At 38.2% G+C, this 16,049-nt stretch overlaps 1 pseudogene; it reads left to right on the top strand.

The window, feature by feature from the left end:
* Window positions 1-208: 208 nt before the first annotated feature.
* LOC128928325 (gamma-glutamylaminecyclotransferase-like) lies at window positions 209-9,421 on the top strand (annotated as a pseudogene).
* Window positions 9,422-16,049: the final 6,628 nt, after the last annotated feature.

Below are 16,049 nucleotides of genomic sequence, written 5' to 3' on the forward strand. Positions count from 1 at the left end.
TCATTCTCAGCAAACTGACACAAGAACAGAAAAGAAATCCTGAATGTTCTCACTCATGGCGGGTGATGAACAATGAGAACACATGGACACAGGGAAGGGAGCACTACATACTGGGGTCAACTGGGGGGAATAGGGGAGGGACAGCGGTGGGGGGGAGTTGGGGAGGGATAGCACGGGGAGAAATGCCAGATGTGGGGTGAAAGGGAGGAAGGCAGCAAATCACACTGCCACGTGTGTACCTATGCAACTATCTTGCATGTTCTGCACATGTACCTCAAAACCTAAAGTGCAATAAAAAATAAAAGAAACAAGAAAAAATTCGGTAAACCATGTTATGATCATAAATGCTATCATCCAGGTTTTGTTGTTTCATTTACAGAGCACAGGCAGGGCATATCTAGCATAATTCTTAAGAGCCCCAGGATTCTCAGAATGGTAAATAAGCACTGGCTTTAACTTAGTCATCAGTTTCATTAGCCCCTAACAAGAGAGTCAGCCTGTCCTTTGAAGTTTTGAGGCCAGGCTTTGACTTCTCCTCTCTAGCTATGAAAGTCCTAGATAGCACCTTCTTCCAATAGAAAGCTGTTTCATCTACACTGAAAATCTGTTTTTTAATCTGATTACCTTTTTCCAATATCCTAGCTGTGTTTTCCGGACAACTTGCTGTAGCTTCCACATCAGCACTTGCTGCTTCACCTGACACTTTCATGTTATGGAGATGACTTATTTCCTTAAACCTGATGAACCAACTTCTAGCTTCTAACTTTTCTTCTGCAGCTTTCTCACCTCTCTCAGCCTTTACGGAGTTGAAGAGTTAGGGTCTTGCTTTGGATCAGACTCTGACTTAAAAGAATGTTACAGCTGATTTGATCTATCCAAACCACTAAAACTTTCTCCATATCAGCAATAAGGTTGTTTTGCTTTCTTATCATGTTTGTGTTCACTGGATTAGTGCTTTTACTTTCTTTCAAGAACTTTTTCTTTGCATTCGCAATTTGGCTAATTGATATAAGAGGCCTAGCTTTCAGCTTATCTCAGCTTTCGACATGCCTTCTTCACTAAGCTTACTCATTTCCACTTTTTGATTTAAACTGAGAGACATGGGACTCTTCCTTTCACTTGAACAGTTAGAGGTCATGATTTGGTCATAAATTGGCCTAATTTCAATATTGTAGTGTCTCAGGGAATAAGGAGACCAAAGGAGAGGGAGAGAGACAGAGGAATGGCTCTTTGGTAGAAAAGTCAGAACATGCATAACATTTATCAATTAAGTTTGCTGTCTTATATGGGCACAATTAATGGGGCCACAAAACAATTGCAATAGTTATATTAAAGGTCACCAATGATCAATTACCATTATAGATATAAAAATAATGAAAGCTGGATTAACAAAATGTGACATGGAGACCAAAAGTTAGTACATACTGTTGAAAAATACTACAGAAAGATTTTCTCAAGGCAGGGGTGCCATAAACCTTCAATTTGTAAAAACACAGTATCTTCAAAGTACAATAAAACAAAGTACAATAATAGAAGGTATGGCTGTATTTATTATATGGAGTTAGTTAACATGATTATGGAGGCTGAGGAGTCCCAAGATCTGCAGTTGGCAAACTAGAGACCCTGAAGAGCTGATGGTGTAGTTAACAATCTGAATGCCAGCAGGCTTGAGACCCAGGAAAAGCCTATTATTTCAGTTTGAGTCCAAAGAAACCAATGCCTCAGCTTAAAGGCAGTAAAGCATGAGGAGCTACCTATTACTTGCACAAGAGTCAAATTTTCTATTCTCTTTAAGCCTTCAGTTGATTGGATGAAGCCCATCCATGTTAGATAAAGCAATTTGCTTCACTCAGTTTACAGATTTAAATGTTAATCTCATCAAGAAACACCTTTATAGACACACCCAGAATAACATTTGACCAAATATCTGGGCACCCTGTGGCCCTGTCAAATTGACACATAAAATGGAACATCCCAGGGACCACATGCCATGATTTTTATTCTCAAAAGATATGTTTACCTACGAAATAGCTCTAGACTTGGATAGAAAGGAAACAATTCTACAAAAATGGGATCTTGGGCTTTGGATTAAAGATGTACAATGGAGCTCTATCACTGAATCTCTAATATAATAAACCAAAAACATGGAAAAAGAAAACTCTACAGAAATACAAATGAAAACTCAGCCAAAAAATATAATCACACTCAACAGCCAAGAGGAAACGAGAAGCAGCACAATATCAAATGCTTCAGAAAGGCAGCAGCTGTGGAAAGAAACAGAAGGTTCTGGAATGGAGCAGTATTGTCTCCATCTCCAAGAAGCCATTTGGGAATGTTAACAAAGTCCTGATAATTTGCACTAATTCTTCTAAATCTAGAGAGAATAAAATTAGGAGCATATACTCATATTTTCCTTTCTCAAACTAGTTGCTTGACAATTACCCTAAAAATCAGTAAGTGCTGCCTTTGTCTCAAAGGGGTTGTATTATTTAGGTCAAAATTAGGCTGCAAATGACAGAAAACTCTAAATACTAGCTGAATAAGATATGCATATATTTATTTCTTACATAAACATAGGTGACACTGGCTTGGTCTGCTGTGGTACATCTGGGTGACCAAAGCCTTCTTTTTTCTTGGCGCTCCTTCATTTATTGTCTTGATGATATGTTCAGGAAGATAACATTCATATTTCAAGTGTTGGTTTGGAAGAAAGGACAAGCATGCTGTCTCTTAAGGAAGGTTCCGGACAGCTTTCACACTCTTTGCATCTCATCAACCAGAAATTGATGGCTACACTTAATTGCAAGGGTTGTATGTAGAAATGTAGTCTACAAAATATAAAATGTGGATTTATCCTGATCAGCAGTGAGCAAAGCTAAATATCAGAGGTTCTATTACCATAGAAAAAGAAAATGAATATTGGAGAGCAGCAACCTAATACTGATTTTAAGGACCAACCTGAAGTCTAAGAATATCCCCCCAAGGAAATGGTACATTTTCCCACAGTTATGTGACTTTAGCTCTGGTTCAGGGCATTTAACAAATTTTAGAAAAGCAGAACTCGGGGATTTTAGACACGACTGCAGATTAGTTCATTATGTCAACTGAGATTATTTTTACCTCACCCTTTCTGTCATGCCCTGAGGGTACAGAAAATGTTCATAGAACAGAAAACACTGAGCCCTCATACTATACCAATGTGTAAGAGAAGGCAAAGTGATTTCTGATACTAAAGGAAGGGATCAGAAAGTCAAACACTATATAAGAATAAATAGATCAAATTAGAAAATTGGGATAAAGCCACTCAACGATGAGAAAATGAAAGAAATGGCTTGGCACAGCCATCTAGAAAACCTTAAAGTTTTTTTTTTTTTTAATTTACAGTGCAAAAGACAAAACTCAACTTTGAAGAAACAAAAACCCAAGGACTAGAAAAAATATTTTTTTCTATTTTTCTATATTTTTCTTATTTTCTATTTTTCAAGCCTCTCAGGAAGACTGCTTCAGCCTGGTAATGTGATCAAATAGAGCTGCAACCTTGCTTCTCAACACAGGTTCCATTGTGGTCCAATCCAGCAATGGCTATCCAAATCACACAAGACCAGTCCTCAACAGCCCCACCATGAGCAGCAGATGAACATGAAACATAGTTTAATCCGTTCTGCTTGCTGTGTGAAGAAACAGGATGCACCCCATTGGACTAAGCTTCAAAACGTAAACTCTGAATTTTCTGCTTTTCAGCAGTGATTAATTTTAAAAATAAAGATATGATCATGAAAAAAATATATTTTCTACAAGCAATTCATGCTATGAAATTCAGTAAACTGTAATTGAATAAAACAAGAAATCAAAGAAATGACAGAACAGCAAAAGGAGGTTAAAATGGAGATTGCATACCAAAGGAAAAAGTGAGGATCAAAATAACATCACTTGAAATTAAGGAAGTTGCCAAAGGGCCTGATTGATTGGCTGATGCCCACTCACATTAGGGAGGACAAATGTATCTGTTATTAAACTTAGAAAAGTATCCATTATTAATGATATATTTGTACTGCAATAAGTGGATGCAAATCATTCAGGATTATACCTCTGATCCTATTTATAACTCACACATGATAAAAACGTTTTGGGGTTTGTGCATCATATAAATAATTTGAAGAAATTAGTTATCTAAACAAAAACATTCATTTTTTTCAGTGGAGTAAATTTTTTATTTTTCTTTTGATTATCTAAGACTCAAGGCAAGTGTGGAGTGTGAAAATAGCATGTGGCATTTGACATTTTGAAATTTGTTCTCTACAAAGTTCCAGTGGAAACAATAGCCTGCTACAGTGCTGGTCTGAGATTTGGACCACGAACAAAAGCTCAGTGTGATGAGGCTAATGACCTGTACAGACTAGACAGTTGGCAATTTACTCAATCTTCTCGGTAGCATTTGTTCCACCCATTCCCTTCCCTGTTGGTTTCTTTGAGATTGCTACAAAAGTCAGGAAAGCGCACATGTATAGCTGTGAGAAATAGCTTAAATCTTTCCACTTGCAGAAACTATATTTATCTAAGCTGAAACTTGGCTTGCAAAGGTATTTGTATTATGGCTCTGTCTGTTTGTCTACATTTCTTTAATTTATGCAGTATATGCTAATTACTTTTTTAATGTGAAAATATTTTGACACTGTTTTTCCTCATTTCTTTGACTTCTTGAATAATTTCTTCATGAGGATGGCTCTGAATCACATCTGCTCTTCGGGTTTCTAGGCTTTTATTTAGTGTATACATCCTTTAGTAGTGGTGCTGAGGTTTCTTGCTTCTGGATTCCTAAAATACTTTTAGTAAATTGAAATATTATAGAGGTGACTTTAGTTAATCTGAGTTTTGATGGTTAATTCTGGATAATCACCATATCTGGATATTCAAAAAAGTAAGGATACATATTTAGACTGACCAAATTTAGACTTCTTTATGTTGCAAGAACAAAACAAAACACTCAGTTTCAAGCTGAGGCAGATCATTCAACAAAATTGAATCTACCTGACCCTCTCAGAAGCTATATAATGTGTTTTATCTGTCACCAAGGAATGATAAAAAAGATGCAGTTTTTCTTTATACAAAGAGAAGCATCATGTGAATTCAGAGATAACACTTCATACCTGCTCATCACTTAAAATCTACCTTCGATTTTACATGGGGAAGAAGATGTGTGTTTGTGAACTTGGGAAATGGATTTTGGAAGATTTCATCTCTTCAATCTAATATATTTACAAGCTTTCTAAAATCAAATGCCACAACCCAGGTAGTGTTCACCCCTGGAGATGTGGCCCTTTCTTTGCCATTGCCCGGTATACATCATGTCTCTTATCAATATCCTTTTCTGACAAAGCATCACTTTAAAGGGCCATTTAATTGATTGACAAGAGAAGATGATCACATAATTCAGAAAGGCTCTTGCTGACTAATCACTTTTCTACACAGTTGACAAATACTTATGGTTTCTTGAACTGGTATATCTGAAACATTCTATTTACCCTTACTATTAGGAAACGTTCCCAGGTACAATGGGACTATTATAGTTCTTGCTGCTACTAGCTTGATATGGCCTACCAGAAATTCAGAAAAAAAAGTGGAAGAGTATTGCCAATTTTTCTCAGGGTACATTGAAGCAGCCTTTGCTATAGCTGTGAGATTTTAGAAAGTATTTTCTAAGACATCTATCTTACACAGACAAGACCATTTTAAATTAGACTCATTAAATCATTTGTTGTCACAGCCAACAGCCGTGTGGAGCTAGTTAACAAATGAAAAATGAGTCTAACTTGTTTACTTTATATGGATGCTTCTTTTCTTTCAGTTTTTTTTCTTTCTGGTAACACATTGACACAGGGGATCTTGTTATGGTATTACCTGACAAAAATTAAAAATGTGAAAGTTGAAAATACTATAGATGTAATGTCCAGGTTTACATAAAACACCAGTGAAATTCCTATTGATAGTGAATCTGGAGTCTATCTTCTAATTCAAGGAAGGGGACCAATTAAAACCTCATTTACTTTGCTGAAAAGGCAACACAGAATCACTTCAGAAGCACAAGATTCTTGGGACAGGGAAAGGAATATGATGACCCAAAATTCACTTCTAAATTTTTGCTTCTAGCCCCTGGCCTACTAGCTCAAGTTTGCTCTCAACAGCATACACTAAGTGTCTTTGTTCATTTATTTATTCGTTTGTTTGTTCATTCATTGTCACTCACCAATCTGCTTCTCTCTTTTTTTAAAATTATTTTTTATTGGTACATAATAGATGTAAATATTCTCTGGGTATATGTGATAATTTGATATTATATTATAATATTGACTATATATTAATATAGTCTATAAGAATCAAATCAGTGGCATTGGAATATCCATTACCTTAAATATTTCTGTTTTCTTTTTTTTTTTTTAAAGGTTACAATGGATGAACGTTACCCTTTCAAGCTCATTGTTTGTCTTTCAAGACACGTTGTTTGTCTTTGCAATTGTTATAAATTAATCTTTACTTAATTTCAGTTTAAAAATACTCTCTTCTTATTGTAGATTGGGATTTTGGCGCTTTTTAAATTGCATTGCCTTTTTAGCTATGGTCTGGAAAAAAATGCATGCTGACATTTTGTTTCATTGTTCATTTTAGGAATCCTGTTTAAAGTTTCTTTACTTTTGTTTATTTTCTAATAGCTTTTGCCTAATGTGTTGCTTAGTCTTAAGTGAAATGGAATAGAATATTTTGCTTAGCCTTGTGTAATTCTGTATGTCTCAGAGCTTGCAGCAAGGGGAATGTTAATGATAAAAAGAACTTTGGAATTTGGTAGATAAAGGTTTGACTCTCATCACCAGTTTTCTGATATGTAAAATGGAGATAATAAACCCTTTAGGAGTTAAATTGAAGATAAAATGAAACAAAGGTAAAGTTCATAGAACCTAATAGACATTCTAAATCTGCCATCTATTCTGGAAACTTAAACAAACAAACCTATTATTCTGAATTATCAAGTCGTATCTAACTAGGCAATAATGCCTCATATTTGCCACTAGTCCCTTTAGCATCTCAGCTTTCATTTGATTAATGATTCTAGCCAGCTGAATATTATGTGAACGTTTGTATTTTAAAAAGAATTCAAATCAATGTTCAAGTTTTAATAGACTTAGATTTTTTAATTTTTTAATTTTTTAACTTTTGTTTTAGGTTCAGGGGTACATGTGCAAGATGTGCAAGTTTGTTACATAGGTAAACATGTGTCATGGAGGTTGGTTGTACAGATTATTCCATCATCCAATTATTAAACCTAGTACCCATTAGTTGTATTTCCTGCTTCTCCCCTCCTCCCACCTTCCACCCTTTGAGAGGCCCCAGTGTATGTTGTTCCCCTCTATGTGTCCATTTGTTCTCATAATTTAGCTCTCACTTATGAGTAAGAACGTGTGGTATTTGGTTTTCTGTTCCTGCATTAGTTTGCTAGAATAATGGTTACCAGCTCCTAGATTTTTGACGTAGTTAATATTAATTGAGCATTGGATTTTTACTGATACTTGTAACAAAATTCAGTTTACGATTATCCACAGTTGCATAAATATAATAGGTATTTTCTTGTTTAGGTTTTTAGTAACAGTGTTAAATAAGCACAAAGCTCACAACAACCCTGGAATTAGTACTTTAAACCCTCCTGCAATTTAATTTGTTCCTCTTCATCATTGTTCTATATTGTAGTCTCACTGTTCGTTGCTTTGTAAGTGATATTACAGAAAATAGATCTATACTAATTCCTCAGATTATTGAACTTTCTTCAAACTTCTCATTAACTCATATAATCTACATGCTATTTATTCATTCCCTCCCCCCCATTTATCCAAAATTTTATCATTCTAAATTTCTTCCCAATTTTCTTGGTTTTCAGTTTGAGCTAGACATACCTGTACCAAGTAGCAAGTCTTGTATTCACTTAGCCAATACATACGTAGTGATTGCCTATCGTGTACCAGGCATTCTTATTACTGGAGAGAAAGCAAGGAATAAAACATGATCCCCAACTTCTTGGAAGTTACATTTCAGTGGGGAAAGGCCAATGCTTATTGTATAAGTAAATAAGTAAACAGTCTGATTTGAAATAGTGGTAAGTGCTGCAAAGAAAATGAAATATGGTGCCTGACGGCCCAGGCTGCCGGCAGGACTGAAAACTGGGTATTTGGTCCCCATGGACCTTCTGGTCACCATGTGAGGTGGACTTACTTTTCCTTGAGTCATTTGAAAGGACTGTGAAGTCAAAAGTTTTTAAGACTCTCGGGCTTACCGTGGTTCTGGATTCCAAGGCAACATTTTTTTGAAGAAACAAACTTAAAGCTCTGCCGATGGCCCTCCTTTTAGGGTGCGGCACCCTGCAGCCGGGCCAGCCCAACCACCAGGTCCTGCGGGATGGCGCCCACGGCTCCGCAGCCTTCCGGGCGCGTGGCTGCACACTGGAGCCCTACCCGCTGGTGATCGCGGGGATGCACAACATCCTGTGGCTGCTGCACCTGCCAGGCTCGGGGCGCCGCGTGGAGGGCTAAGTCTACGTGGTGGACGAGCGGATGCTGCGCTTCCTGGACGACTTGGAGAGCTGCCCGACCCTCTACTAGCGAATGGCGCTGCGGGTGCAGCTGCTGGAGGACCGGGCCCCAGGCACCGAGGAGCCGCCGGCGCCCACCGAAGCGCAGTGCTTCGTGTACAGCACGGCTACCTTCCCACCGGAGTGGGCCCAGCTCCCACACCGCGACAGCGACGACTCCGTAGGGCCGCACCGGCTGCGCTACAACCCTCTGGAGAACAGATGAGCCGGAAGAGCAGGGTGGGCCTAGGCCTGAGAGCCCCGGGGCTCCGAGATGCTCCCAGCCAAGCCCATGCTGGGTGAAGGCGGAAGCAGAAAAGAGCCCTTTCGAAGGAATCCACGGGAAAAGGAACCAATATTTCAGTGGCATCCGATTTTACAAATAACGTTGACATATGAGTAGCAAGGTGGTTCCCTCCCATCTTTCTTCATGATAAGAAAAATGTAGGATTTTAATTCTCCTAAATGGCATTTAGAGAATTCTTGTGATCATGCCCAATTCTTGTTCTTATGCGCCTCTTCCTCCTTGTTCTGTTGTTTTTGTTTGCTCCACTTTGAGCTCAAGATAACATTTAGGAGCAATGTAAAAGACTTGGTGTTGCAGCTAGATTTCAGCAGCGCTACTAGACTGATTGTGACCTGTAGCCCTTGAGAGAGCTGATTTTAGACGGCTGGGTAAAATTTATAAAGAAGGTCCACAGGGCAAGCATGCCGTGTATCAGAGAGTGTACAGCACCATTCTTCATAATTTTTATATCAAGCTTCATAGCAAATATTAAAGGTTATTTAAAATTGAAAAAAAGAAAAAAATGAAATATGGCAATGGGATAGGAACTTGGTGAGGTGGTAGTTCAGGGTATCATTTTAGCTAAGATAGTTGGAAAAGGCTTGTCAGAAGAGATGAGACCTAAATAATGAGAAAGGAAGATTATTATAGTCAGAAGAGATGTACATTCAAAGAACTCAAGATGGCAAAGGGTTTGGCTTTTCTGGGGCATGAAATGAAGGCTAGTATTGCTGGGGTGAGGTAGATAACGTGGAGCAGATGGAAACTGATGTTGATGAGGTGGATGGGAGTCAGGTGATGTGGAGCCCGTAGGGAAGGGTAATATGTTTAGATTTCTTTTTCTAAAGGCAATAAAAATGCCTTGGATGGTTTTAAGCACCAGAATAGATTAATCTGATTTATAATTTGAGAAGATCATATTGGGTGTCATGTGGAGAAGAGATTGGGGATTGTGAAGTGGGTGAGAGTTGAGACACGGAGACTTGTTTAGGAGGCTACTGCAGTAGTAGAAGTAAAAATTAATGGTGTTCTGTTCTTGTGTCAGTTTGCTGAGGAAACCAAACATCATGTGTTCTCACCCATAAATGGGTGATGAACCATGAGAACACATGGACACAGGGAGGGAACTTCATACATTGGGGCCTGTTGTGGGTTTGTGGGGCTAGGGGAGGGATGGCAGGAGGTGGGGGATTGGGGACGGATAACATTAGGAGAAATACTAATGTAGGTGATGGGGGGATGGATGCAGCAAACCACCATGGCATGTGTATACCTATGTAACAGTCCTGCATGATCTGCCCATGTACTCCGGAACTTAAAGTATAATTTAAAAGAATGGTGACTTGGACTAAAGTTTTAAAGAATGTAGCTACAGAACTGAGAAAGATTTGGGGGACAGTGCCATAAGGACTTGCTAATAGGTTGGATGTGGGAGATAATGGAAAGAGTGGCACCATAAGAGAACGAAAGCTACATGGCAAGTGCCGTTCAGTACTTGGCTGTCCTTTTACATCACTTTAGAATCGCCTAAAAAGCCTGGAAGCACCTTGAAAATAGCAACCTTTTCTATTTATCTTTGGATAGCCAATAACATTATATAGTTACTACTTGGTAAGTATTGGTGGAATGAATAGAAGATATGAAGATAAGCCTAAAATTATTCGACTTGACAGAATAATAGCTGCTGTGTTAAAAACCATTTAGAGGGCATGTGATGCAATATAAGAGTAAAGGGTACAATTTCTTGGCAACATACTTTATGGAATGGTATGATTCACCAGATTCACAGGAGGAAATTTATAGTACAGAAAGGAACTAAAATTTTACAGGACAAAAGCAAATATAAAACACAACTTCCTATCTGAATGTTTAAACCTTCAAACTAGATAAGGTGCATGTTCTCTAATCTTATTTGTTTTAAAGAAAATATAACTACCTTATATCTGAAACTGTTATATGTGACATTGGAGAGTCAATCTCTATTAGTGAGACTGCTTTTCATTACAAGTGACCTAAGCCCAAACCTAAGTTTAGAAAGCGAGAATGCTTACTGGCTCACATGACAGCAAAGTTCAGGATAAAACCTTACTTGAGAAAGGGCTTACATAGAATTTAAATGATGTTACTAGGGCTTTCTTTTCATTTTATAGCTTTATTCTTTACTCTTGCTGTATCTTTATTCTCAAATGGTTACACAATGGCAGCATCAATTCAAGACCTCACATCCTCTGATATTCAGGTTAAAATGAAGAATGAAACGGAAAGGAGAGCTTCTCTCTTTGCAAAGCTGGAACAGATGTCTTGAGTCTGGCTCCTGATGACTCAATTCTGTCATGTGCTCAGTCCTAAACCAGTCCTTGTAGCAGGAGTGAAGTGGTTGTTAAAAGAACTGGGGGTAGTATTGAAAAGAAAAATAGAAAATGGCAGACCAAAATATAACAAATGTCCACTGCCAAAAATAATGTTTTCCCGTCAATATTTAAGCATGTGTGTATGGTTTCAATGTATTAGTAAAAGTATGTGTTGGTGTATACATATACATATAAGAATATAATATATTCTATATACATATATACACATACTGTATTTATAGATATAGATATCCACATATGTAATATCTATATTTTGAAGTATATGAAATAAAGCTACAAGAACTTTTCACTTTTTCTGTGTCCCTGGGGCTTAATTCTGTGCCTAATACACTCAGTAATACTTTTTGAATGAATAAGCAAACATGAGCTGTTCCTTAACCTTATAGTAATCTCTGCTGAACTTCTCTATCAACGTGTTTGATATAGCAAAGTAAGAATTTCTGTGCATGTATATAAATAATTTGAAAAACTATTCATAGACTACCAAAATAATGTAAAGAAGAAATTGTTAGATTCAATTACAGCATCCTGAGAAGGTTTTACAGGTTGAGATTTTGGCCTGCATCTTAAAATTTGGATTCTTTATGATCTCTTTCACCTTTTAGGTATAAAATAAACACCATATTTCCTATGGCATTTCAGAGAACTGAACTTGATAATTCTGGCAATGCTATTTTGCTCTTTCAAGACATTCAGCAGCAAGCACATATGTGTCTGACTAAATGTCACTGTGCTTAAGGTTCTATAATTTGGATTTGGAAGCTGGCAAAGGGAGAAGAGAGACAGAACTTTTTCGATTCTTGTTACCCTGTCCCATGATGTTTCTTTGTTCATTTGATTTTAATGATTCCAGCAGGAGTTGAAACAAAAGCTGGAAGATTGGCCTACCATGGGTTAATTACTCAGTGGAGGGGCTATTTCTTGAGTCTGACGGTGGAGAATGGGTCAGAAAAGACTAATTAGACAAGCTCCAAGTTATAGGGAAATGCTAGTGGAACAGGTGAAAATAAACTGGTGATAATTGAGGGGCTAATTATCCTCCACCTAGCAATTGGCCACCAGGTGTTCTGCAGCACATAAAAGAACTGGCAGAGCCACAAAGCCTGTTTTTATTCAAAGAAACAAGGAGATCTTGGGGGAAAAAAATCAGAGGACTTAGAAAACGCATAAAATGGTGCTTCTTATGTTTCTGACTCGTTCGTTCCTGTTGCATTGTGTAGAAAACTGAACCAAGGATATACGCTGGAGATTTGTTTTTTTTGTTTTTCAAGAACGTGTAGGTCTTCTAGTATGGATACTACAGAGGAATTTCAGTGTTGAATATACATCTACATATATCCTTGTAATTGAATTTCTGGTAACAGTCTACATGGTGTATTTATTAGGTAGAAATTTACTGGCATTTAGAAGGCCGTGGTGAAAAATAGAATGGGGAACAACCAATATGAATTGTTACAAGCAACTGTTTTGTAATTAGCAACTTTTCTCTTATTTAGGCTAAATTGGAATATGGTGAGAGTTCTTAGAATATCCTTAGTGATGTCAGGGATATTACCAACATATCCCATAAAGGATCTTCAAATCTATTTTATTGTTGTAATTTGTCATTTTATTAAAAACCAGTATTCAGAATTCAGTAACTTAAATAGAGCTCTCTTTAATATAATTCTTTATAGGTAACATAGGCCAACTGAAAGAATGAATACCTAGGGTTAATGATTATTATTAAAGTAATATAACATTGATTTCATATATATGTCTGCAAGTTGGAGAGAGCATGACAAAGGTAGAAACTATTTGTAAACGGCCAAAGGAGCTCCCTTTAGTGACACTGCTTGGGCCTAGGGCAGCTATGCTGCAGAATAAATGTCTGTTTTCAGGCCTAGAGATTTTGGGGGTTTTTTAGCTGCCGTTCCCTTGGCTCTGTCATTTCCCTTGGTAGGCAGAGCAATTTAAGTGTGATTTTGAAACTGGATGTGAATCATAGTTCTGCTACTTACCAGTGCTATGACTTTGAGCAAAGATCTTAAATTTGCTGACTTTTGGGTTTTCTCTTCTGTAAAAGAGGTAATGATTACTATTGCCTTGTAGGGAACTTGTAAGGACTAAATAAGATGTAAAGTGCTTTTTATATCATTAAGATCTAAACAGCAAAATGAAACCATTGCATAGGGTATAAATGCCACCAGTGGATTTTACAGGAAAATAAATACAGAGAATGAATACAGCAATGAAAGAGCTGAGAAGCCAAAGAGGGAACAAGTAGATAACTTGGTGGCTAGTAACAGCAGGATGCAAGGATAAGGAGAGGAGCCAAATGTAACTTAGAACTCAGGATTACTTTGACCTAGGCAAACTGGAACCACAGCTAATGTGTTTGGTGGTGAAATAGATTTTCCCTGACCCCGTCATGGGACTCACGAAGTGGGTGCCTCTTTTACTCAGCCCACTGTTCTCAGCCCCTCACAGGAGGGGAAGCACCCAGGTAAGTGGCTGCGGTGGCTAGGATGACTGCTTCTTGGTGCCGGCAGGAGCAGAACTCTGTGTGGCCCTGTGGTAGCATCTAGTGGGGTAGCTGCAACCCCCAGAGCCCCAGAGGGTATTACAGTGCACTCTTTTTAGCTTTACCATCTGCAGAGGGCTTAAGTGTTTAACAGCTCAGTGTGACAGCCTTCTGTATCCTGAGCTCTTGTTCCGTGTCCAGGAAGAATCAGGTCACATGAATGAACTGAAAATGGTAAATGTGGAAAATTTTATTGCTGATGAAAATGGCTCTCAGTGGGATGGAGAGCTGGAAAGGGGATGGACCGTGAAGGTGGTCTTCCCCTGGAGTTTTCCCTAGCTGAACTCTTCTCTGAGGTCTTGCCATCAAGCCATCTCTCTGAAGTCAACCTGCTTCTTCTCTTCTTTCCTTCTCTATCATTCTGCTGCCAGCACAGCTTGGGGTTTTTTATGAGTACAGGAGGGGGTGCAATTCAAAGGATTGGAAGTTTTGGAAAAGGCAACATTTGAGTGGAAAAACAGGGATATAAACTTCTCACTTTGGGCTGTCATTCCAGGCTTGAGGATGGAGCCCTTGCCAAGGACCACTCTCTTCTATCCAGTATTTCCCTGCCTCCTATCCATATCAGTGGGAATTATGGAGGATACATTGATAGTGACACTCCCAGAAGGAAAGAGACACAAGGAGAAATATCCTGCTAACTGCCGTGTTCCATCCTCTAGTTTCTATCCTGTGCTCCCATCTGCTTTTCTTAAGCTCCCATGTCCAGTCAGAAATGGGACAGTGGCTCCAGTGGGACATGGGAGCCTGAGCAAAGCAGCAGCCTAAAGATACAACTCCCCTGAGACACAGAATGAACAGAGGAGGGGCAAATAATGCATCAGACAGAAATAGTTCAAAGACTGGTACCCATGACATGTTGCCTGATACATAGTTAGTATCTAAGTGAGGTGTCTTTGGAACCATGTCCTTTCCTTCCTTGGTCTTTTCCCTCATCCACTTCCTTACTCCCTTCTTCCCCCACCTTTTAAGGTGCCTGAGAGGTCAGAGAAGAAACTTCAGCTGTTGCCTGTAGCCTGAATTTTCTCTGATGTTTCCCCCTATGCTAATGACCTCCTTGGACCCCATCTCTTTTCTTCCATTTTTTTCTGAGAAGAAATCTTTTAGATTTAGATGAATGCAGAGAGTGAGGATTTTCTTAATGAACACTCACCTTTCTTCCTTCCCCTCAGGGGACCCTTCCAGGTTCGCAGTTCTTCATCTTAAATCCAGGGAACTTGATTTCCTTTAAAAGCATACATCCAAATTATTTAATCATGTTAGGTACTAAAAAACACTATCATAACTGGCTTTGATCAACTTAACTCTTCAGAACAGTTCCCATGCCTGATTAAAGGAAGACCAGTCTTTCAATCGCTGATGAAAAATCAAGAAACTTTATTCTTGATTCCTGGCTGACATTTATTACAGAGGTCTTAACAGGCTTACGTATCTGGTTTCTCTACCCTCAGCAAGTCATCAAAACTGAAAGCATCGTAGGGGATGAGGAGAATGAGAACAACACAAAAATAGACACATCCTTAAAGATAAGCCTGGTTTTGCTGGAAAAAATCAAGAAAGGAAGAACGAGGAAAATTAATCAAACTGTATTCCCTTGATAAGCCTGCATGTTGTGAATGATTGTTTTGAATAAAGAAATATTGAATTATTTTCAGCATCTTCTGGTTAAGGAAACTGTATACCTCCTCAAAGATTTTGAAGCCCAAATTGGTTAAATATTTGACTTATTTAGAAGTAAGCCTCAATTGTTTGAATAATTACATACTCTGGCCTTCTTTTATCCCACTTAAATAAGGTATTATTGTACAGACAAGACAGCTTTTCATTTTCTCTTTTTAAAGTGTTGCCCCACATAGAATCATCAAAGGTTTATAACTTTCTAAAAGCTGAATGAAAGACCAGATACCATTTGTATTATAAAATAGATCACTTTTTCATTTTTATGTATTTAATATGTATGTAGAAATTGGACATTCAAGATCAGAGAAAAACTACAATTGCCTTTCCCTTTTATTGTTGTGCAAGTCCCCATCTAAGCAGTCCCCAGACTCAGACCTAGGCATTAAGAAAGGCATCTGTGGTGTGGAGAGTCATGGGGATGAAAGGTTAAAGATAAGAGAACTCTGAATGTGGGTTCCAATCCACTGGGGAAGCTGTTAGCAGCATAATTAAAAGAATAAGCTGCATAGGGACCATGCAAAATGTAGCTGCTAAACC

This window comes from Callithrix jacchus, chromosome 7 (genome assembly GCF_049354715.1).
Source record: "Callithrix jacchus isolate 240 chromosome 7, calJac240_pri, whole genome shotgun sequence".
Lineage (NCBI taxonomy): Eukaryota > Metazoa > Chordata > Mammalia > Primates > Cebidae > Callithrix > Callithrix jacchus.